We start from the raw sequence: 22930 nt of genomic DNA, 5'->3' as shown, positions 1-22930 counted from the left end.
AGGCTGGGCCTGGCCGAGCCGGCAGAGAATCGGGTGTGTGTGTGCCTGTGTGCGTGCGTGCGTGCGTGTGTGCATGTGTGCGTGCGTATGTACGCCTGAGGCAAATTTTCAAGCCAAACAGGTGACAGGTGTCATTGCTGTGGGCGACTCCTTGAATTATTCGCAAGGCCAGGGTGCATTGTGGGTAGGTGATCATCATATGTTTTTTACTTTAAAGAAGGACAAAAAAAAAAGACAAACGGATCCTGTCAGTGATGCCTTAAAATGGTGCATTTATCCAAAGTGCTTCACATAGATTGTGCATTACATTCACCCATTCATTCTTACACCGATGGCGGAGGAAACCAACCTGCACATCAGGAGCAATTAGTGGACCTTTTGATGCTCATGTAGTTTGAAGGAGTGGGTGACCGCGGGAGCATGTGATTGGTCAGGTGGCAGCGGATGCAGGGACGTGCAGAGTGTGTTAGAGGTTAAAGGTTAAAGGTTGGACCAAAAAAAGCTTGTAAGATCAGCTGTTTTTGCATGCGTTTGGTTTGATGTATACTAAAGGCCTGTTCATATAGTCTGGATTTTCGGTGGTGAGGTGACCACCGGAGCTGAAATAACGTTGAGCGGTGGTGAGTAAAAACAGAGAGAAGGGCTGGAGCGGGTGGCGGTGGTTTTGCTCTTAACCGCGGCTCAGTGACGTCATGTTGTAGTTCGGTGGTCACCTCACCACTGAAATTCCAGACTACGTAATATGAGCCTTAACAGTCCGGCTCCGACGCCCTACCCCAAAACCCAACCTCACAGGAAGCCACGGCTCAGTTTTAACCTGCCACGGGCTGTTTCTCCACCAGGTGGGGCTATACTCACCACGGGCTGCTTGGTGACGTCCACCAGGTCCTTGATGTTGTAGTACTGGTGTTTCTCGAAGGCGGAGAACAGCATGTCCAGAACCACCTGGCGCTCCGCCCGCACCATCCTCCCCTCCGACTTCCTCTTCTTCTCGTGCTCCACCTGCGCCACACAAGTTAGTTGTAGTCCACATTTACCGTTAGTTGTAGTCCACATTTACTGTTAGTTGTAGTCCACATTTACCGTTAGTTGTAGTCCACATTTACCGTTAGTTGTAGTCCACTTTTACCGTTAGTTGTAGTCCACATTTACTGTTAATTGTAGTCCACATTTACTGTTAGTTGTAGTCCACATTTACTGTTAGTGGTAGTCCACATTTACTGTTAGTGGTAGTCCACATTTACTGTTAGTTGTAGTCCACATTTACTGTTAGTGGTAGTCCACATTTACTGTTAGTGGTAGTCCACATTTACTGTTAGTTGTAGTCTTTGGAAAGCAAAGCTCTCCGTCTTCGTGTGGGGTCATGACCCAAAGAACAAGGTCTCGAATACAAGCGGGCCAAAATTTGTTTTCTCCGACGGGTGGCTGGCATCTCCCTAAAGCCTCATACATACTCCAGTTTGTGGAGATAGGTTATCACCGTTTTAGGTGATAGCTTATCACCTAAAACGGTGATAAGAGTTGAGGCCATCATACTCGCGGTGATGTCCTTAAGGATTGACCCCGCCTCCCTGTGGTTTACCCAACTTCTAGACCAATCAGTGAACGGGGTGATAGCTCCAGAGTGAAAAGACTTATAGTCTGATAGTAAAAACAGAGAGATGCAGGTCTGTGTCCGCGGTGATAGCTGATCATCACCACGATTGACGTAATGGTGTAGTTTTCCAACCCTTTGAAAACTACACCGCGGTGATAAGCTATCACCAAAAACTGGAGTATGTATGGGCCTTTAGAGATAGGGTGAGAAGTTCAGTCATGCGGGAGAGAGTATCTGCTTCTTCGCCTGGAAAGGAGGTGGTTCGGGCATCTGGTTAGGATGCCTCTCGGATAAGCGGTTGAAGATGGACGGATGGATGTAGTCTTTTGAATGAAATTCTATTTAGTTTTAGTCGCGCTTTGGTCGACTGAAATGTTTTAGTTTTAGTCGAATAGATACCATAAGATTTTAACGTTGCTTACGTTAACAACGTGATTGGCCACAGGCTTGTAGACGGTGGTGACAGCTTTCTCCAGCTGCTCCGTCACACGGCGAGGCTTGATGGACTCTGCGGTCAAACTCCTGAACAGAGAATGGTAGAGAGAGAGACAGAGAATGGTAGAGAGAGAGAGAGACAGAGAATGGTAGAGAGAGACAGAGAATGGTAGAGAGAGAGACAGGGGATGGTAGAGAGAGACAGGGGATGTTAGAAGGGTCAGCCTTAGACAGGGGATGAAATTTACCCCCAATAAACAGGTCACACTTGGGGCCAAAAATATCCAAACGCAGCGGATGTACAAGCTCACAGCGCATTAGAGCTTTTTTTTAGGAGTTCGGGGTGCGATCCTGCACTTTTTAAAATATATAATTATAATATTAATTATCATCATATTTATATTTTTTTATATCAATCAATGGCATTGCAATGAACATCAATGATAAGTTTATTTATTATTTTCTCTTTTGTTTCAGTGTTTTTTTTATGTATTTGACTTCAAATAATGTTCGAAATAAACTCATTCATTCAATGATGATGTTTAGGTGAACGCTGGGTCTTGCAGGGTTAAAAGGTCAACCCTCCAAAAAAATATATATATATATATGAAATTGTTCTTATTTATTATTTTTCTTATCTCAATTGCACCCCACAAAACTGAACTTGTAACATTCAGTAGATCTTCTGTGCAGGTCTGGGGTTTTCGGGACTCAAACAAGGCCAGGCCTTACGGGGCGTGGCCAGGCCTTACGGGGGCGTCGCCAGGCTTTTCCACACGGAGCAAAACCAACGACTCCACGAACGACAACGTTTGAGGAAAAGTGACGGAATTCGTTCGCCGTTCACACGAGACGAGAGACCGTAGGTTTCAACAGAATCATTCATGAAGAACACTGCTGCCTGAGGCACACACACACACACACACACACACACACACACACACACACACACACTATATAAGTACACTCTGAAAAACAACCTTCTTCTCCCCCCGAGGACAAAACTCGTGAAAATCTACATCGCTTGCAGATAAGCTAACGTAATTACCTTACTTCTTTAAAGTTTATTTATATTTTTTTTTCATTTTTCCATTTATTCATTCATTCACTCATTCATGCATGAACACTTTTTAATTCGTTGTTTAATTCGTTAAAAGAAAATACACAAATAAAGATCACAACAATGACAGTAAAATTGGTAAACCCTAGAACACTAAACCTGGGTGATTTTAACCCGGACAGTTGTGTTCATGTGATTTTCACAATGCTGTACCCTCCAGCTGTATATATATATATATATATATCCCCATGTCTAACGGCATATTTTGACACTTTGCTTCGGCAATGTAAATGCAGGGACGTTGCACACATAGACATCAAAGGGGGCTTCGGCCCCTGCCCTTTTACCCGTCTGTAAAACAACTGCCCTCTCCAGACCACGAATGCAGCATTTACTGCACGGTGAAAAAAACGCAAATGCCACTCCTCTCCTTTCCATGCCATGCCGGAAGGAAGGCAGCATTCAGGAGAATTGTTTTTTTTTCTCCTGAACTTGAACGCAGCATTTGGCATTAAACTACTAATTCCATGTCGTACAACCACATCTCCACAAGCTAAAGAGTGCTGGGTTGCGCGCCCCGAAAATATTTTTGTCCAAAAGTCTTATGGGAGTTCAGCCCCCTGCCTCTCCGTCTCTAACACTCTGCACGTGCCTGGACGTAAACGTATGTTTTCTCATAATTATGCCAATGAAGCTCCATAGAACTTAAATTTAATGGACTTACTTCTTCAGCTTCATGTAGTAGTTGTCGGTGGCAGCGGGCCTGCACTCCCCTCTCTGAACCACCACACCCTCCAGAGCGAGGCCATCTAACACACACACACACACACACACACACACACACACACACACACGTTACATGCCTAGCACAGTACGTACCACTCACTTCAGACGGGTACATTTTGAATCATCACAGGTCCACCACGCCCCCACGGGAAGCAGACGGTGCGTGGGGACCTTAATGTGTCATAATGTAGCAATTATTACATAATGGATAACTATATCTAAAAGAGGAGAGAGAGAGACAGACACAGAGAGAGAGAGAGACACACAGAGTGACAGAGTGACAGAGAGAGGCAGAGAGAGGCAGAGAGGCAGAGAGAGAGAGAGAGACACAGACAGACAGACAGACAGACAGACAGACAGACAGACAGACCTTCAGTGGATGATTGACAGATTGACAGAACACGTCATCTGAAATGGATTTATTTTTTGTTCATAATATTTCCAACGTTTGTGAAACGCCTCCAGAAAAATATAGTTCTGCTTGTTTTTCCTCTGAATGACTTTTGTTCAAAATGGCTTGGTAAACCCATCATATTGTGTACTGCTGCCGTGCACGTGCAGCGGCACTCACACACACACCCCTATAGTTCAGAAAATATGTTTAAAACGTATAATTGTATTAAGTAAAACTTAAGTAATATTACTTCACCACTTTTATACCTACATTCATATAATAGGTCCTCACTAATGTGCATGATAAAATGCCGCAATTATTTTCTACTCAGTCTGTGTCTCATAGGAGGGCTGTGGGCAGTTCCGAAACCAGTCTGTCTCATAAGGGCTGTGGGCAGTTCAGAAACCAGTCAATCTCGTAGGGGGGCTGGGCAGTTCAGAAACCAGTCTGTCTCGTAGGGGGGCTGTGGGCAGTTCAGAAACCAGTCTGTCTCGTAGGGGGGCTGTGGGCAGTTCAGAAACCAGTCTGTCTCATAGGAGGGCTGTGGGCAGTTCAGAAACCAGTCTGTCTCGTAGGGGGGCTGTGGGCAGTTCAGAAACCAGTCTGTCTCATAAGGGCTGTGGGCAGTTCAGAAACCAGTCTATCTCATAAGGGCTGTGGGCAGTTCAGAAACCAGTCTGTCTCGTAGGGGGGCTGTGGGCAGTTCAGAAACCAGTCCACCAGTGAATGGGGAATCTATATGCTAATAGAAACAGCAGGCTTTCTAGTCCTTAAAAAAGTTGAAATGCAAAAATGGAAGCCATCGTTCTCACGATAATACAAATCTAATTATCGTTTAAAAAAAAATCTAATTAAAAAAAAGAAATTGCCTAATGATGTCACAAAATTCATGCCAAAAATAAATTATAAAAATAAAACACTTCATCAGTGATGAAGGCCAGACGGTCCACAGCATTTAGTGAAGAGAATGAATAATTAAATGAAGCCAACAGGTTTTTCTTTCCTTGCAACGCTCACACAAATCGACCTTCAATCAATACTAATATAGCTCTCAGCGCTCGAGGACAGGCAAGGGGTCGGCATACACGCTGCTTTTGTTTGTTTTTCCCCTTTTTTAACATTTCCGAGTCATGAATGATGAACAAAAAGAACTATATGTGCTTCCGACAGAAGGCTGATTTAGACAGCAAACTGGTTTTAGGTTTTTTTTTCACACACACGCGCGCACATGCGTTTTCTGTTGAAATCCCATCTTCTGACATCTCTCTCTCTCTCTCTCTCTCTCTCTGATGATTACCACAAAACATTCTGCTCTGCTCTCATTAACCCATTTTTGCTTTTGGTTGTCGTCATAATTTAGCTATTGAAAAATAGCAGATCTACAAGCTCGTAGCGCGCCACTCGAGCTTGTAGGTCTGCTAGGATTTAGAAGATACATTTTGAGGTCAGGCCTTAAATGGCTATAACTGCTTAATTAACAACGCTAATCATCTCCAAACTCACTTTTGCGCTCTCTCCCTCCTCTCTCTTTCTCTCTCTCTCTCTCCCTCCCCCCCGCCCCCCCCCCTCCCCTTTATAAACGCTAATGGCGAGGACGCTCTCCCTTTGATGTGGAGGCGCTGAATTATGCATGGCCTCATCATCATCATCATCATCCTCCTCATCCTCATCCTCGTGGCGTAATGTGAGTCGGAGTCAGACGGCCTGCTGTGAGGCTGGCATGGCAACCACTGAAAATAGTCCTGTTGCCGGTACTGTACTGTACTGTACTGTACTGTACTGTACTGTACTGTACTGTACTGTACTGTACTGTACTGTACTGGTGTGTTTTCATGTTCCATAAATTAACCGACAACGACAACAGTCTAAATTAAACTGAATTGTCGTCTCCCTCAAACCAGACAATGACTTCAGCTGCTCTGACCAAACACCTATAGTTCAGGTGTTCTCAACCCCTCGGGCGGTCCCAAATATATTTTGTGGGGGTCCCCAAATTATTAAAAAAAAGAAAGGTGTCCGCAGTTCAATGAGTATAATTTTGGGGGTCCTTGACATGAAGACGTTTGGGAACCACTGGCCTTACAGTATATAAGAAATCAAACATGTCTGTGCCACTCTCCCATAGGCCAGAGGGCTGCCGGAGAGCTCCATGAGGCTGTACTTTGTTCTCTGTGAGTAGAGCTCTCCATGAGGCTGTACTCTGTTCTCTGTGAATAGAGCTCTCCATGATGCTGTACTCTGTTCTCTGTGAATAGAGCTCTCCATGAGGCTGTACTCTGTTCTGTTCTCTGTGAGTAGAGCTCTCCATGATGCTGTACTCTGTTCTCTGTGAGTAGAGCTCTCCATGAGGCTGTACTCTGTTCTCTGTGAATAGAGCTCTCCATGAGGCTGTACTCTGTTCTGTGAATAGAGCTCTCCATGAGGCTGTATTCTGTTCTCTGTGAGTAGAGCTCTCCATGAGGCTGTACTCTGTTCTCTGAATAGAGCTCTCCATGATGCTGTACTGTTCTCTGAATAGAGCTCTCCATGATGCTGTACTCTGTTCTCTGTGAATAGAGCTCTCCATGATGCTGTACTCTGTTCTCTCTGAATAGAGCTCTCCATGAGGCTGTACTCTGTTCTCTCTGAATAGAGCTCTCCATGATGCTGTGCTCTGTTCTCTGTTCTCTGAATAGAGCTCTCTATGATGCTGTACTCTGTTCTCTGAATAGAGCTCTCCATGATGCTGTACTCTGTTCTCTGAATAGAGCTCTCCATGATGCTGTACTCTGTTCTCTCTGAATAGAGCTCTCCATGATGCTGTACTCTGTTCTCTGTTCTCTCTGAATAGAGCTCTCCATGATGCTGTACTCTGTTCTCTCTGAATAGAGCTCTCCATGATGCTGTACTCTGTTCTCTGTGAATAGAGCTCTCCATGATGCTGTACTCTGTTCTCTGTGAATAGAGCTCTCCATGATGCTGTACTCTGTTCTCTGTGAATAGAGCTCTCCATGATGCTGTTCTCTGTGAGTAGAGCTCTCCATGAGGCTGTACTCTGTTCTCTCTGAATAGAGCTCTCCATGATGCTGTACTCTGTTCTCTGTGAATAGAGCTCTCCATGATGCTGTACTCTGTTCTGTGAATAGAGCTCTCCATGATGCTGTACTGTTCTCTGAGTAGAGCTCTCCATGATGCTGTACTCTGTTCTCTCTGAGTAGAGCTCTCCATGATGCTGTACTCCGTTCTCTGAATAGAGCTCTCCATGATGCTGTACTGTTCTCTGTGAATAGAGCTCTCCATGAGGCTGTACTCTTTTCTCTGTGAATAGAGCTCTCCATGAGGCTGTACTCTGTTCTCTGAATAGAGCTCTCCATGAGGCTGTACTCTGTTCTCTGTGAATAGAGCTCCATGAGGCTGTACTCTGTTCTCTGAATAGAGCTCTCCATGGTGCTGTACTCTGTTCTCTCTGAATAGAGCTCTCCATGATGCTGTACTCTGTTCTCTGTGAATAGAGCTCTCCATGAGGCTGTACTCTGTTCTCTGTGAATAGAGCTCTCCATGAGGCTGTACTGTTCTCTGTGAATAGAGCTCTCCATGAGGCTGTACTCTGTTCTCTGTGAATAGAGCTCTCCATGAGGCTGTACTCTGTTCTCTGTGAATAGAGCTCTCCGTGAGGCTGTACTGTTCTCTGTGAATAGAGCTCTCCATGAGGCTGTACTCTGTTCTCTGTGAATAGAGCTCTCCATGAGGCTGTACTCTGTTCTCTGTGAGTAGAGCTCTCCATGAGGCTGTACTCTGTTCTCTGTGAATAGAGCTCTCCATGAGGCTGTACTCTGTTCTCTGTGAATAGAGCTCTCCATGAGGCTGTACTCTGTTCTCTGAATAGAGCTCTCCATGAGGCTGTACTCTGTTCTCTGTGAATAGAGCTCTCCATGAGGCTGTACTCTGTTCTCTGAATAGAGCTCTCCATGAGGCTGTACTCTGTTCTCTGAATAGAGCTCTCCATGAGGCTGTACTCTGTTCTCTGAATAGAGCTCTCCATGAGGCTGTACTCTGTTCTCTGAATATAGCTCTCCATGAGGCTGTACTCTGTTCTCTGTGAATAGAGCTCTCCATGAGGCTGTACTCTGTTCTCTGTGAGTAGAGCTCTCCATGAGGCTGTACTCTGTTCTCTGTGAATAGAGCTCTCCATGAGGCTGTACTCTGTTCTCTGTGAATAGAGCTCTCCATGAGGCTGTACTCTGTTCTCTGAATAGAGCTCTCCATGAGGCTGTACTCTGTTCTCTGTGAATAGAGCTCTCCATGAGGCTGTACTCTGTTCTCTGAATAGAGCTCTCCATGAGGCTGTACTCTGTTCTCTGTGAATAGAGCTCTCCATGAGGCTGTACTCTGTTCTCTGAATAGAGCTCTCCATGAGGCTGTACTCTGTTCTCTGAATAGAGCTCTCCATGAGGCTGTACTCTGTTCTCTGAATAGAGCTCTCCATGAGGCTGTACTCTGTTCTCTGAATAGAGCTCTCCATGAGGCTGTACTCTGTTCTCTGAATAGAGCTCTCCATGAGGCTGTACTCTGTTCTCTGAATAGAGCTCTCCATGAGGCTGTACTCTGTTCTCTGAATAGAGCTCTCCATGAGGCTGTACTCTGTTCTCTGAATAGAGCTCTCCATGAGGCTGTACTCTGTTCTCTGAATAGAGCCCCCCATGATGCTGTACTCTGTTCTCTGAATAGAGCCCTCCACGATGCTGTACTCTGTTCTCTGTGAATACAAATGGAACAAAAAAAGAAACAATATTGCCTGTCTGCCGCCGCTTCAGAACTTCTCCGTTTCAGTTTTGAGTCTGTTTATGCGGTGGATAAAAATAACTTCAGCACGCAATGAGAGGTGACTGTACTGTACGTCAATCAGATGACTAAATACATCAAACCCATTAACCCATTTAGACCCGAGCTCGATTGTACAATATGTCTTCTAAATGTTTTTATGTTTCATGTTTCTATGTCAGTGGTTCTCAAACTATTTCATGTCAAGGCACCCCCAGAATGATCTGTATTTGGCCGCTGACCCCCATCTGAACATATGTTGTTCTAAAAAGATTAGTGTTTTATTGTTGGTGAGAAGGCAGCTGAAAAGTGCAATTGTGTGTAAAGCAGCAACAATGCGCTGGATTGGCTGTTATTCTGGGGGGGGGGGGGACTCCGAGCACTTCGAGCTTCATTGCCCAGGGGCCCTTAGAGGTGTTAATCTGACCCTGGTTCCAGGGATCCCCCCAGAAGCAAAGATTTGAGTTTAACACGTTCGCTATGAAAATGAGCTTGTAGTTCTGCTATTTTTAATAGCTATAGAGTATAACATAATGCTATAAGACACCAAGAGAGATTCCCGTCCTGAATGGGTTAAAATAGTCCTATCATGTACGTGCTGAGAGAGATGACTGTATACGACAATAATTTATTTTCTCTCTGTTCCCAGCTCTGGAAACCTGCTTAAATTAACACCTTCACTGCCAGGTGTTCATTCATTTCATTAATTATTTCCGCCCACTGCCAGTGTTTGTTTTGTTTTTTAGTGAAGACCTCTATTTTGAAGTCCCACAGGACAGGGGGAGAGAGAGAGAGAGAGAGAGAGAGAGAGAGAGAGAGAGAGAGAGAGAGAGAGAGAGAGAGAGAGAGATGCTGGTCTCCGGGTGAAGAGGTCTTTCTTCAGCCCCCTCATCCTCCCCCTCTCTCTCTCTCTCGTTCTACCATTCATCCAATCCAGAGCTATAGGACGAGAGAGCTGCGCTCGATCTCCGTTCAATTCATGGCGGCCACGGGGCAGAGTCCTGCAACGGGTCGGATAACCCGTGATTCCCCGCGGGTATACCCGTGTTTGACGGGTAGGAACTGGCGGGTATACACCTTTATAAATGAACGCAACGCAACGCAGCGCGGGCGGGTAACATTTTTTAATCAGTGGACCCGCACTGCGCGATGTTATAAACAGCAGCTGAGCTGCCCAAGGAATCGACAGAGAAGTCACATCACTGCCGATTCCTTCATAATGGCGCTCTGTTTATGCTGCTGTGCTTCATGCTACTTCCTTGTTGCATAGCAGTGACATCACAGTCTAATCCTTGCTTCCTTATCGTATAGCATTTCACGTGTGGAGTTAATTATTTTTATCACCAGGCTGCAGACTGTAGCCTATATTTCCGTTCGCACTGATGAAACACCAAGGGAGTATATAATTTATAATGCCAACATTCAACACAAGATGTAAGCTAACCCAGGTAATGTTGGCCTAATGCGCCACTCTGTCTATAAGTGTAAATAAAGTTAAAAAGATTAGCCTGATGAGTGATGACCATGTTTGGCTAATCTTTTTTTTTTTATATAATCCTCTCCTTGTTGATATATTATGCCACTATGCCATTTAGGTTGAAATCATGATATAACTTTATGTTGTGATAATAAGCAGCAGTATAGCCTCACTGCCTCAGTCATGAACTACATGTCTTCCGTTCCGTGTGCAACACACTGCCGCCGCCCACCACCACCACCACCATCACCACCACACCACACGCGGTGTTGGATGAAATACAGTCAATGATAGCCTGTTAAGACAGTTTTTTGGTAATAGTACAACATAAACATCAGGTAATTTAGTTGTCATGAACTGAACTGCAGTGCAATACTTTAAAACAGTTGTCATGTTGCACACATGCCTAAAAGTGCAGATATTTGCGCCACCCTCGTTGAAATAACACATGCGCTTTATGTGTCACATGACCTCTCTCTCTCTCTCTCTCTCTCTCTCTCTCTCAAACCACCGTACAGAACCAAACCGCCCACCACTCAACCCTTACAGTCCCTGGATACCTTTGCACGCACGCACGCACATACGCACGCAGTTGCTTTGTGTGTATGTTAGGAAGGATGCATGCACGGTATCTGTTGGTGGCCTTGAGGGAACATACATGTATAGGAGAGGAAGAGAGAGAGAGGAAGAGAGAGAGAGAGAGAGAGAGAGAGAGAAGCCACCTACATTACAGAGACAGCTGTAGGCCTTCCAAAGCAAAGCATGAACTTCACACGCCACGGGAATCAAGACCAAACACTATTAATATTTGATACAGCATTTGATGAAATGTTAGTGTTTACAGAACGTTTCTCAGACGTCTAATTATATCCAGGTGGCATTATACACATCACGATGTTAAGTGCCAGGAACACCTGGATGCATGAGATATAATATCGTACCGTAATGTTACTCAACTATGGTGGTAAAAATACATACATATTGTCACTAGAATGTCCCTCCATACTGTGTCCCGATACTGTAAAGTTGCCGTGGGCAACTTAACGTGGCCTGTGGGTTAATATTGGAATACTGTTTGTTATTGATTTCTACCTCACCACGTCAGGCTGGCTCCAACACTACCTGCTTATGTTATTATTGTATGTCTGTCCTGTTTTTTTGTTGTGTATTTTTTGTTACTGCATGGCAGAGTTGTGTCACTTATTTTGCCTATTGTTCTGGCCAGTTCACACTTGTAAGAGACTTCAGTCTCAATGTGGTTTTTACTGGTTAAATAAAGGTTAAAAAAATAATAATTATAAAACACATCTTGAAAACAAATTTGTATTTCCTTTGGCTTTCAAACAGTGATTGATTTGTGTGCTCATGTTTAGCCGTATTGTGTGTTGTTTTCCCATTGCATTGTTTTATTATTATTATTATTATTATTATTGGATTTCAGCCGTTACATCAAACCCAAGGATTTGGAACTTGTAGATCTGCTAATTTTGAATTTTGAAACGCTGAACAGTAAAAAAAAACGTTCTGGGACTCGTGAGGTTCCCAGACCGACGGAGACGGTGTCATATTTCACACGTGACGCGTGCATCACCATCGACCGCTGCACGCCCGACACACGCCCGCGTCGGCCTCTTTTTATTATTATTTTATTTAACCAGTAAAAACCACATTGAGACTGAAGTCTCTTTTACAAGTGCACTGGCCAAGACAAGAGGCAAAATAAGTGACACAGCTCTGCCACTGCCAGTAACAAAAAATACACAACAAAAAACCGGACAGACATACAATGCTCATAAATATAGTACCCACTACCGAAGAAGCTCAAAGGGAGAACAGGAACGCGACCAATAAGGACTAATAAATAAAAACTAAGCAACGGAAATTGCTAGTATAGACTAAAAAGCAAGCAGACATTTGCTACTGTATATACGTCAAAGCAGGAGCAGTGTATGGGAAGTGTGCCCATGATGGCGATCCTTTTAAAGCTCACTAGGGGAATCACAGCAGCCAGTTTGAGTCTGTACTGTGGGTCATTCCAAGACCAGGGTCCAAAATAAGCACTGCTCTCTCCTAGAGTGACAAATGCTTAAGAGTCCAGGCAGTTTGTCAATGTTGCACGCCCGCGTCTCACTCTCTCTCTCTCTCTCTCTCCCCTAGAGTGACCAATGCTGCCTGAGTCCAGGCCGTTTGTCAATGTTGCACGCCCGAGTCTCACTCTCTCTCTCTCTCTCTCTCTCCCCCCTAGAGTGACCAATGCTGCCTGAGTCCAGGCCGTTTGTCAGTGTCGCACGCCCCGGTGTCCATTATGTATTCGCCATCTGAGCCACAGACCACCGTTTAATTACATTAAGCCTCTCAGACAAATGCATCGTAATATAAATCAAAATCAACTAAACATATTATATATATATAGCTTGTTGCTGAGCAGAAAAGGAAATGAGGAAAAAAAAATGAAATGCAAAGATATTTTAAAATATATTTTCGTGAACGGATCAACGACAGGTCTCCTACAGGTCTGCTACAGGTCTGCTCAAGAGGGGCGCGACAACGCAAGCGTATAACAAAAAAGATAAACCGAATCCAGGTCTGGTGAGTCGCGCGCGTGTGCACGAAACGAGCACGCGCGCGACAAATTCGCATTCACGTAAATACGCTTGCGTTGTCGCACACCACGACTTCTCTGAGCAAAAACGCACTTCTCTGAGCAAAAACGCAGGTCTCATTGAAAATTAACTATAGGCGCGTTTTATCGCTCCCCGTTTGCAAGGCCTTTAACTCTGATTTCGGGAGGTGTAGTTCCAGACTCTATATAGCATTCAGGAGGTGTAGTTCCAGACTCTATATAACATTCAGGAGGTGTAGTTCCAGACTCTATATAGCATTCAGGAGGTGTAGTTCCAGACTCTATATAGCATTCAGGAGGTGTAGTTCCAGACTCTATATAGCATTCAGGAGGTGTAGTTCCAGACTCTATATAACATTCAGGAGGTGTAGTTCCAGACTCTATATAGCATTCAGGAGGTGTAGTTCCAGACTCTATATAACATTCAGGAGGTGTAGTTCCAGACTCTATATAACATTCAGGAGGTGTAGTTCCAGACTCTATATAGCATTCAGGAGGTGTAGTTCCAGACTCTATATAACATTCAGGAGGTGTAGTTCCAGACTCTATATAACATTCAGGAGGTGTAGTTCCAGACTCTATATAGCATTCAGGAGGTGTAGTTACAGACTCTATATAGCATTCAGGAGGTGTAGTTCCAGACTCTATATAACATTCAGGAGGTGTAGTTCCAGACTCTATATAACATTCAGGAGGTGTAGTTCCAGACTCTATATAACATTCAGGAGGTGTAGTTCCAGACTCTATATAACATTCAGGAGGTGTAGTTCCAGACTCTATATAGCATTCAGGAGGTGTAGTTCCAGACTCTATATAGCATTCAGGAGGTGTAGTTCCAGACTCTATATAACATTCAGGAGGTGTAGTTCCAGACTCTATATAACATTCAGGAGGTGTAGTTCCAGACTCTATATAACATTCAGGAGGTGTAGTTCCAGACTCTATATAACATTCAGGAGGTGTAGTTCCAGACTCTATATAGCATTCAGGAGGTGTAGTTCCAGACTCTATATAACATTCAGGAGGTGTAGTTCCAGACTCTATATAACATTCAGGAGGTGTAGTTCCAGACTCTATATAGCATTCAGGAGGTGTAGTTCCAGACTCTATATAACATTCAGGAGGTGTAGTTCCAGACTCTATATAACATTCAGGAGGTGTAGTTCCAGACTCTATATAGCATTCAGGAGGTGTAGTTCCAGACTCTATATAACATTCAGGAGGTGTAGTTCCAGACTCTATATAACATTCAGGAGGTGTAGTTCCAGACTCTATATAGCATTCAGGAGGTGTAGTTCCAGACTCTATATAGCATTCAGGAGGTGTAGTTCCAGACTCTATATAACATTCAGGAGGTGTAGTTCCAGACTCTATATAACATTCAGGAGGTGTAGTTCCAGACTCTATATAACATTCAGGAGGTGTAGTTCCAGACTCTATATAACATTCAGGTGTAGTTCCAGACTCTATATAGCATTCAGGAGCTGTAGTTCCAGACTACCGGTATATAACGTTCGGAAACTGTGGAATAATTGCCTGGCTACACGAGACCTGCGGTGACAGATGCTTCCGGAGTCCAGGCTGTTTGTCAGTGTCAGACCAAAGAGCCAGAGCTGTTCAATTATACACGACATGCTGCCTGACGCTGTTCATGCTTCCTCCGGGCTGTAAACAGCACTGGAATGTAACTAAGTATACATTTAATATACGGCAACCTTCCCCGTGTTTCTTCACTATAGTCCGATCCAGAGGAACACAGTTTACCGGCCACTGCTACGGAACTGACAATGAGGTTATATCTTCCCTGATGTCATCACTATAGGTACACAGGCATCAGTAAGTTATATCTTCCCTGATGTCATCGCTATAGGGACACAGGCATCAGTAAGTTATATCTTCCCTGATGTCATCGCTAGGGACACAGGCATCAGTATGCAGGAACTGGGGATGGCAATGAAGGGCTGGGAGGTCTGGCGTGGCATTGTGAAATCCATGATCTCGACCGCGGTCTAACAATGATAATGATGATGATGATGTAACTATAAGTACCTCTACTTACTGTACTTTTTGAGTACAATATTGAGGTACTTTTACTTTACTGGAGTATTTCAAAATGCCAGTAATTTTACTTCTACTCCACTGCATATCAGACTTTTACGCAACTACAATTATTTGAAAACTTGAGTTACTTTGTCCATCCATCTTCAACCGCTTATCCGTAGTCGGGTTGTGGGGGCAACAGCGCCACCAGAGAGCTCCAGACTCTGAGTCTCTCTCGCGTGACTGAATTTCTCACCCTATACCTCTAAGGGAGTTACTTTGTAGATTTGGATTCTTAACTACAAAACACACATCAACCACTTCAGCCCGATCGATATACGGTACATTTCCGTTTTCAAAATAGCCGATCTACAAGCTCAACTTATGTAACTTAGACGGCATTTTATGTATAGACAAAACACTCTATAGCAGTGGCGGGCGGTGCCGAAATGAACCAGGCCTTCAACACAGTCCACAACACCCCCCTCCCCCCCCCCACACACGCGCACACAAACAATGGCGTTACATAACAACAACCTGTCATATTTTCTTATACAACACGAAAAATAAGTGGAACTGAACGACACTCAGGCTCTGTCACATATCCCAGCCTCTGTCACATATCCCAGCCTTGCGTGCACACACACACACACACACACACACACACACACACACACACACACACACACACACACACACACACACACACACACACACACACACACACACACACACACACACACACACACACACACACACACACACACACACACACACACACACACATCAATAACCTGCATCGCATGTATAAATATGATATACTATGGATCCTTGTAAAATGGCTGCCTGCAGCATCATACGATGGTCCCCCTTGTCCCTTCGTTAGAATAGCAAGCTTCCGTTAAAGCGCAAATAACATGCATTTTAAAACTGCTTTTAATATTTAATATCATATTGTCCATGTCCCTCAAACTTATTTCTAATGGTTTGAGCCTCAATCACCTCTCTGATATGACCAGTCCTTGTCATTTCTTTCTGGACTTTGAAAGCAGTTTTTGCTGCAGGACCACAATGTCCTGAGGTGGTGGGGGCGCTGATATGCAGATTTAATATTTGAGTCATTATAATACTGATGCTAGATAAAAACCAGGCTTGTTTCCATTCCATGCCAGCTTGGAAAATCAACAATGGCGGGCATTGTAAACAAAGTGGGAATGCAAATTTGGAACTGAAGAGGGGAAGGAATTATACAAAGTAGGGCGATACTGATGACGAGGACAAGATCATTTGAGCTGTTCCTGAGAGCAAGTTCCATTGCACCTACAGTATATGATATGAAAGCCTGATTGTTCAAAATTGGTTATTTGTGGGGATAGAAAACATGGGAGCACCAAAAACACAAAATAAATTGAAAAAGTTGAATTTTATGTTATAGGTCCTTTAAAAAGTCCTTCCTTCTCGAAAAAGTATTTTACTGTAAAGGTTCTTAAAGGGCCACTTCACCCCTTTTTACAACCAGAGCTTATTTTAACAGACTTATTGCTCGTGACGTTAACGTTTCCGCCAGAAAAATCTAACTAGCAACTGCTTCTGGAGGAGGGTAAGTGCACTGCATTATGGGCATTGTAGGAATTCAGCAATCCAGTCAAAAATGCTTAATTATTTTTCTGGCCATATAGGGTGCGACTTTCAATTTGTGCCACTGTTATGTGTGGTGTTTTAAGCATTATGTTATAATTTAGCTATTGAAAAATAGCAGATCTACAAGGTCATAGCGCGCCACCGAGTGGCGCGCTACGAGCTTGTATAGGTCTGCTATTTTTGAAAAATCGACTGACATAGAAACACAGCTTTTTCAGAAAACTGTCAGGATGTAGAAGACATCTTTTTAAATCTGATCTCAGGTCAGAACGGGTTAAGCTTGCGTATATGATTCATGACGACTATGTGTTTGATGTGTTACCATGTTTTTTTTATTCTTCATGCTTACTGTGAGTCACTCTGGATTGAGAGCGTCTGCTAAATGCCTAAATTGTAATTATCTTTGAGAGGTGCTCTTTACTGCAGCCGATACCGTTGGATTTTGTGTTTTCTAAAGAGCTGGAGAGAGACGAGAGAGAGAGAGGCCGTGTTTCTGAACAAACACTCAAATACTGTCAGATTGTACTTTACTAAATATTCACCGTACGAAAAGCATATATATGTGTGCATATATATATATATATATGAGACAAAAAAGGGACTCCTGCACATCCAAAAAGACCCGTAGGAGGTGCAAGTCTAGTTAGCAGGCATAGACATCAAAAAAGAGAAAAACCTTCCAAGGAAGGGACTGCACACTCTGTTCCCTGGAGTGTGCAGTCCCTTTTTCTCTTTTTTGATATATATATATATATATATATATATACACGTGTTATTTTTATTCTTACAAAGACGTCACTTACACTCCCTCGGAATTCACCACTGAAACCTAATCTGCTCATTGCAATTTGCTCAAGCCCACACTCAAATTAGCACACGCGCACGCACACACACACACACACACACACAGCCCCTTTTTGTCTTTTAATGACGCAGCTCGCTGCCAGCTGCTCGTTACCTCTGGGGGGGAGAGAGAGAGAGAGAGAGAGAGCTAATTTGCATAAATACAATTGCCATTACCGCCATTTACATAAACGCCCCTGACATCATGCACACTTGTTGAATTCCTCTCGTCGGATCTGGAGCCGTTACACGTCTAAGATGGCGATTCATTGCCACACGAATAATTGAGATTAACACAATTGTGTGTTTTTTTTGTCTACGATGAACCTCTGCCTCAAAATGGCCTGTTATAGCGCCACCAGGAGGCCGACTTTTGAGAAACAAATTTTTTGATATTACTCCTCCAGATTCTGTCCAGAAATCCCACAAATCGTTACACACTATCTCTATATAGGCATGTGTTCAAGACGGATCTGTCCGATATTTAATAATTCCATCCTAATTGGCTAACATTGGCTTTCAGATTTTGCAGGATTGGCCCGTTTTTGAACAAAAAGCCTCAAATTAACCGTTAACGGTGCCGGAGATTAGCTGTTAACAGACGGACGGACGCACACACACACACACACGGACGGACTCACACCCACACGGACAGAGTGCAAAACACACTCTCTCCCCATCCCGTCGGCCTGGTGGAGACAATATTATTACCAGAAACACATTTAGATAGCCCTGAATAACAGGTCAATCTACACCAGGGGTGACCACACATTTTTGACTTGAGAGCTACTTTCAAAAAATGACCAGCTCAACAAGATCTATACCCACCATTGCTGAAAATAGTTTAAATATGTATAGGCTTTAGAATAGTGGTGCTGGCAATTACATATAAGACAAATGCACTTGGAATGGGAAATAAGAGGGGTAGACATGGAATAGGTAGGGTTTTTTCTGTATTTCATAATGCTATACCGACGTTTGTGCACAGCACTCTTGAAAACAAAATATTGTGTCAATCAATCAAGCCACCTTGAATTCAAGTGGCAGATGCCAAAAATAGTTTTTTTTATATATTTAAATTAAATACTCTTTAGGGTCATGATCTACCTGCACAGCCTTTCAGATCTACTGGGAGATCGCGATCTACCTTTTGGGCACCGCTGATCTACACCAACGCAAAATTGGGTTCTATCAACAACAGATACATATTGGCTTACTGCCATCGGTTAATGAAAACATTCTTGGCAAATGCTTTCACTTTTGTTCCGTCTTGTGCCATAAATGCCCCCGGCCGGCCCTCTTAATGTCAGTTTTATTTGCCCATGCCGATATATGTGGCCGTTTTATATAATAACGGCGCATCCCTAATTCTGATCCACCTGCTATATTCCCACGCTGCACGGTAAACAGATGGAGTTAGTTTTTTTTTTCGTGGCATAGGTTGAGCCGTTAGAAGATATATTATACGGGGGATTTCACACGCACGCTACGCAGCGAGCCAAGACACCTTCACAGTTCACACCTAACCCACCCAGAGCACAGTATACACAGCCCCCTCTCCCATCTGGAGACTGGTGTGTCGTGCGTGCATGCGTGCGTGCGTGTGTGCGTGTGTGTGCGCGCGTGCGTGCACACATGTTAAGTAAAAAGTATCAATACTGCAATATAGAAATACTAAATAATTCAAAAGTTACTTGAGTAAAAGTACAAAAGTATTGGTATCAACATGCACTCAAAGTACCAAAAGTAAAAGTACTCATTATGTATGTCCCATTTCAAGGTTTGAAGTCTAAAAAAAAATGTTTAAATGTTTTGAAAATAGCAGATCTATCTATATACAAGGTCACAATGCATTGCGATTGGCAGCTTGTAGATTGGCTATTTTCAAATGGCGAAAGTGGATTTAGTGTTGAAGTGGATATCTTTTTTTGTAATAATCAAAATCTACAAATTGACTAGTAACTAAAGTTTTCAAACAGGCTATATGCAGTGGAGTAGAAGTAAAAGTATTGGGAATTGAAAAAACTAGGGATGCACCGAAAGGGAAATTCTTGGCCGAAACCGAATACCGAATAGCCGAATACATCTTTGTTGTAAAGCTACCTGATTATGGCAAAAGACATGATTATGGCAAAACCTAACTTAAATAATAAACACTTATGGGTCCATTAAAAAACATCTAAATAATTGGAGGCTTTGTGATTAATTAATCTCAATTAATCACATTTTATTCACATATCAATAGGCCTATTTGACCTGAGCAGTGAGCTTTTTTTCTACATAAGCATAGGCAATAAAAACAAGTAGTAATAATAATAATAGTGATAATAATATTATTTATATTAAGCTTCTCTGAGTACTTAAAGACACTTTTCAAAGAGAACATGAGAAAACAAATAAAAACAACTTTATTAGAGAAAAACTAGGACTATGGAATAAAATAAATTAAAGTGGAATGAGATAGCAATATTCCAGAGGTGGGTTTGAATTTATAGGTGGTGGCATGTCTCTATTCCAGAGGTGGGTTTGAATTTATAGGTGGTGGCATGTCTCTGAGTTTTGGGAAGTGCATCGTTTTGACAGGTCTGACTGCTGTGGACAAAGATACAGTCTATCATTCATTGTTAAAGCTCCAAATGATATTCCCATTCGTCTTTGTGTCTGCCCGTGTAAACGCAGCAGCGAGTGTGAGGGGACGAGGGTTGGGGAACGGATGTAAAGTACATAGTGTTAAAACTAACGTTAGCTCCCATGCTAGCTACTAGCTTCCCTCGTCAACACCACCACAGATCGGGTGGAAGCTGCTAATATCACGTTGCTTGTGCCCGTGGATGGGAAATAAGATTTAGAAGGCTATGGAATCGTGGATGAAAGCACAGTTGTGTCGGATCTGCCTGTGCGTTCCGTGACTGCTGCTCGTGTGTTGTGTTCTGTTGCGACTGTCGCTGGCTGGGGGCTGCTGAATGATGCATAGTTAAAGAGCGTCATAAGCATGCGCCCTTCCTGCGCTGAAAGTAGCAGATCTACAAGCTATCTACCCGTCGCAATGCACAGCGCGTTGGGCTTGTACATCTGTGTTTTCCTCACAGTTTAGTTCGATTCACAACTTTAGGACCACTACTACTATTCGGTGATATTTTTCGGCTTATTTGAGCCGAAACCGAATAGGCCGAAAATACATTTTTAGCCATTTTCGGCCGAATACTTTCGGTGGCCGAATTTTCGGTGCATCCCTAGAAAATACTCAAGTAAAGTAGGCCTACAAATACCATACCAAATATCACTATTTTGCTAAGTATGAACATATTCGTACCCCCCAGCCATGGGACACTATAGGGACTTTAAGCAACGACTGTTTTCAGGACAGCTCCGCTACGCGGAAGTACGGCGGCTATGACGCCCACGCCGTATAGCTGTCAAAATCGTTAAGCAAACAGCCTCCGGCGATGGCGACGTTGGTTGCCATGGTGACGCGCGTCCATGCATGTGTCAAACATAAACACATTATTATTATTATTTAATAACCCTGGCTAACTTGCCGATATTGCTTAATTCTTACATGCGCTAGACATGATCAGCAGTGGAAAGAGGAAGGTGCTGGAGCTATCTGTTTTATTCTAAAACCGTTTTAATAAACATGGTTAATATGACATATTATGATGGTATTAGTGTTATTTCTTCATTCAGAGCACTACACAGCATAAGAGAGGTGATGGAGCTATCGGTGTAAATGTATGACAGCTATCATTTCAACAAACATGCTTATGACATGGCGTTGTAGACACTACGTGTAAGTGCAGGTCCTGCCGTAGTAGAAAGGGCTGCGACGGAGAGCAGGTTTATGTATCGAGCACTGATCCATTTCCAGGTTGCCGGAGCCGACTGCCGTAGCCGTCGTTGCTTAAAGTCGCTATTATCTGCTAAGTGCGAACAAATTGGAACCCCACTTCCAACTGTGTTCCAAAAAGAAACAAATCATCCTGGCGTTCCTGTCAGGGTGAGAGGCTCTCATTATTTGATACAGACCGTTTCTGGATAAAGTTTCATTCATTCTGAAAATGCCGGGACAACGACGGCAACTTCTTCTCCCTTCTGGCTCCAAAACTCATGGAATGCACTTCCCCATTGCAGTCAGAACTGCAGCCTCACTCCCAATCTTCCACGGTATAGTCTGAAAACCCACCTCTTCAGACTATACACAATAGTTTCATTATATTCCACTGTTAGACGGATGTTAGGTTCTTAGCTTACGTATGATTCTTGAGGACTACATTGTGTATGTACTTTTTTATGTATATATGATGTATTACCATGTGCTGTTCTTGCTCACTGTAAATTGCTCTGTTTTAACCCATTCTGAACGGGAACCCATTTTAGTATTAGCATCATGTTATGCTTTAGCTATTGAAAAATAGCAGATCTACAAGCTCATAGCGCGCCACCGAGTGGCGCGCTACGAGCTTGTAGGTCTGCTATTTTTGAAAAATCAAAGAAAGACTGACATTTTTAGAATCTGATCTCAGGTCAGAATGGGTTAATCAGACCAGTGTGTGTCCAGTGGAAAACCTCGTATGAATCTGATCTCAGGTCAGAATGGGTTAAACCCATTCTGGACGGGAACCCCTGTTGGTGTTTTAAGCATTATGATATACTAACCATTGAAAAATAGCAGATCTGCAATTTTTGAAAAATCATGAAAATGTGGCGAAAATCTTTGATTATATATTCTTTCAAAGCCAACGTTTTCAACTCAAATCTTTGCTTCTGGGGGGGGTCCCTGGAACAAGATATTTTCAGATGGCGGCCGGCGGCCAAATACATACAATTCAGGGGGTCCTTGACATGGAAATGTTTGAGAACGACTGACATAGAAACATATAGGTTTCTTTTTCAGAAAACTGTCAGGATTTACAAGGCATTTGTAGAATCTTAAATGGGTTAAGAGCGTCTGATAAAGGCCTAAATTGTAAATTGTACACAGTACAAATTCTACTACGGAGAAACACCACTTCAAATATGGACTCAAACGATGCAGCACAGAGCTGTCAGACAAGTGCCCTTTTCATCAACGGAAATTACAGGGGGGAGAGAGAGAGAGAGAGAGAGAGAGAGAGAGAGAGAGAGAGAGAGAGAGAGAGAGAGAGAGAGAGAGAGAGAGAGAGAGCGAGAGTAAGTACATATAGGCTAGAACCTAGTCATACACTGTTGCTTTCTAATCCTATTCCCACTCTCTC

Source organism: Protomyctophum bolini (assembly GCF_963924005.1).
Source record: "Protomyctophum bolini genome assembly, chromosome: 16".
NCBI classification, from domain to species: Eukaryota; Metazoa; Chordata; class Actinopteri; order Myctophiformes; family Myctophidae; genus Protomyctophum; species Protomyctophum bolini.
The sequence above is the reverse complement of the archived record's forward strand: the minus strand, read 5'-3'. Positions refer to the sequence as shown.